The 2667-nt window shown below is 48.9% G+C and overlaps 1 long non-coding RNA gene across 1 annotated transcript; it reads left to right on the top strand.

The window, feature by feature from the left end:
• The first annotated feature begins 232 nt into the window (after window positions 1-232).
• Window positions 233-1539, top strand: LOC136006776 (uncharacterized). The gene is made up of 3 exons (XR_010609261.1): window positions 233-382; window positions 545-639; window positions 1107-1539. It is a non-coding gene; the product is annotated as an uncharacterized LOC136006776 (long non-coding RNA).
• Window positions 1540-2667: the final 1128 nt, after the last annotated feature.

The raw sequence follows: 2667 nt of genomic DNA, 5'->3' as shown, positions 1-2667 counted from the left end.
GCAGGGCACTCACCAAACAGCCAGGGATCAGCTTCAGTACAACCAGGGAGCAGCCACAGAACCAGAGCCAGGTAATACAAAGACCGAGCTGTGGCTTATCAGGGTGCTTTTATCCCAGGTGGTGGTTTGCCACTCACCTGCCCCAGCCCATTGAGGGAGGAGCTGCGGGTGGGGCTTGTGGTATATGAGGCACAGCCTTTGCTCAGGGAGCTCATTTGGGGTTCAGCTCTCATCAGGGTGTGGTCTCTGGTGTTAGCTCAGGTTTTTTGGCTTTAGAGGTTTGTGGTTTGTTTCAGGTGGGTTTTTTTGGGGGTAGGCTTGAATTGGTCTTGTTTCAGTGAAGACCTTCAGTTCATGCTAAGGCTTACCAGTGTGTGCATTAGTAAGTGTCTTTGTGTAGAGTTTTTTTAGGTGTTATATTTGTAAGTGGTGGTGGTGAGGCAAGAAGAAACCTGCAGCTGTTCTCAGGGGGAGGAGTTGTGGCAAAGGTAATCTTTGCTTGATGTCCTGGTTAATGGTGTATCATTCCTGTTCCTTTTTACAGATGAAGAAAAAGTATATGGCTAGAGAAGGAATGTACCGGTGAGCCAAAAAGGGGTTTGTCTCAAGTGTGGCTTTGGGCCTCTGCCCTCGTGAAAGGTGAGTTAAAAGAGCGTGCCCGGAGAGGGGCAGGAAGGAGTTGTAAGGTCGGTGGGGAAGAAAGGCTGTTAAAGAGGCAGTGCCTTTGGGCAGGTAAAGGGAGCAGGTTATTATCCAGTTTGAGCTTTTATGGCTTTATAAAGGTAAAGCACAGCTGGGGGTCGTGCCTCAGAGTCTCAAATTCAGTAATCTCTCAGGGCATAGCTCCAGGTTGTTTTTACAGCTCTGTTCTTTCAATGTATGTCTGCCCAGAGCTGACTCTGTCTAGCCCCCTTGCCAGTTAAACTGAGAGGCCATTAACCGGCTGAAGCAGCAGCTCAATGCAAAATAGTTTTTAGTATCGGAAGGCATTTTTTTATTTGAAACGTCAAAGGGTGACGTAATTCAGCGGCGGGAGGGCTTAGCACGGAGAAGGCCGACATTTCGAGCACCGTATCGGCAAACATTCGTTTCGATTTATTTCTCAGGCTTAACATCCGCATTGGGAGAGGCGAAGCCGCACAGTTAGAGGGGATGTACGAAGCTAAGAGGGCTTTATACTGTGCTGGCGACTGACACCATAGCCCAGTACGATGGCGGGGTTCACAGTCTTTCTCGCAGCTGCTGTGCAGTCGCCTTTGGTGTCGGATGAGTACTCGCAGGGAGTTGGGGAGGTAAGGAGAATGACTGCAGGGTCAGTCACTTCTCCCCAGAGCGACGGTCACTCGTCTCTACTCTCTCAGGTCTTGCAGGGGAGGGGAGCCCCAGAGCACCATTTGGAAACTTTTTTGGGACTGTGACATGGGAGCTCCGAGCCATGAGGCTGGCTCGAGACCCACGCCACTGCGGAACCTGAATAGATGGACTCCTTTTTGGAGCTGGAGGGCAGGAGATGAGGTCAGGATGGTAGGCAAGGGATTGAAATGTAGCACGGGGGAGAGGGAAAGGGAGGGTGTTTCATCGCAACAATTACAGTTTCAGAGTCGGGCTCACAGCCGGACCGTCACAGCAGTTTCGGCGGTCGGTGTTGGAATCGCACGGTTAGGTCAGACTTCGTTCTGGGGCTCTGCGGGAGCCTCACTGTCTCTGTCCCATCGACCCACCGGCGATCGAGACAGACAGAGCATTCCATCTTGGGAGTGGTCTTCCACGAGAGAGTTTGTCTTTTTGGTGTCAGAGTCTACAGTGTTCTCTTTGCATGTGTGTGTATATGTGTTTGCTTAAGAAATGTTGTGACCGTGGCATGTAGTTGTGGGAGGTGGCATGGAGTTGGAGGGCGATGCGTTCGGTGTAAGCTTAGTGCTTTACTTGTGTGTGGGGAGTGTGTTGTAGACTGAAAGAGTTCTCCTTTTTGGATTTTTAGGAAAAAAAAAAAAACAGCCAGGGGAGGGGTTTATCCTCCCCCAGCTGGGTTTTTTTTCTCGGGTCCTGGCCGGTCTGAGAGGCGATGTTCATCGCCTATGTTTGGGTGCAGGCCGGTGCAGGGACGGGATTTTCTCAGGCAGGGCATTTTCTATGTTCTCGGGAACATAGTTCCTGAGGAGTTCGGAAGACAGGTTGGGGCTGTTGTCACTCATTAGGGAAGAAATTCTGAGTGTTGGTGTGGCAGTCTAAACTAAATGCAAGGTCGATGTTAATGGGATTGGTTGTAGAATGATAGTGTGGCTTTTAGAGTGTTGCTATTAGTATTAGAAAGCTGGTGTCGGTATGAGAACTTTGGTGTCGGTATTAGAATGCGGTTTTAGTCTCAGAAGGCCGGTCTTAGTCTTAGAATGGAGAATTTAGTCTCAAAAGGTGAACTTAGTCTTAGAGTACCAGTATTAGTCTCAGAATGGTGAACACAGTCTTTGAGTGCTGGTTTATTCTCAGCATGGTGAACTTAGTCTCTGAATGGTGAAGTTAGTTTCCTAATGCAGGTCTTAGTCTCTGAAAGGGGAACTTAGTCTCAGAGTCCTGGTCATAGTGTCAGAGTGGAGAACTTTCTGTCAGAAAGATGGTCTTAGTTTCTAAATAGAAAAATTACTTTATGAATGATGGTCTTTGTGAATG

This window comes from Lathamus discolor, unplaced genomic scaffold (assembly GCF_037157495.1).
Source record: "Lathamus discolor isolate bLatDis1 unplaced genomic scaffold, bLatDis1.hap1 Scaffold_69, whole genome shotgun sequence".
In the NCBI taxonomy this organism is placed as follows: domain Eukaryota; kingdom Metazoa; phylum Chordata; class Aves; order Psittaciformes; family Psittacidae; genus Lathamus; species Lathamus discolor.
This window is presented reverse-complemented; position numbering and strand designations above follow the sequence as displayed.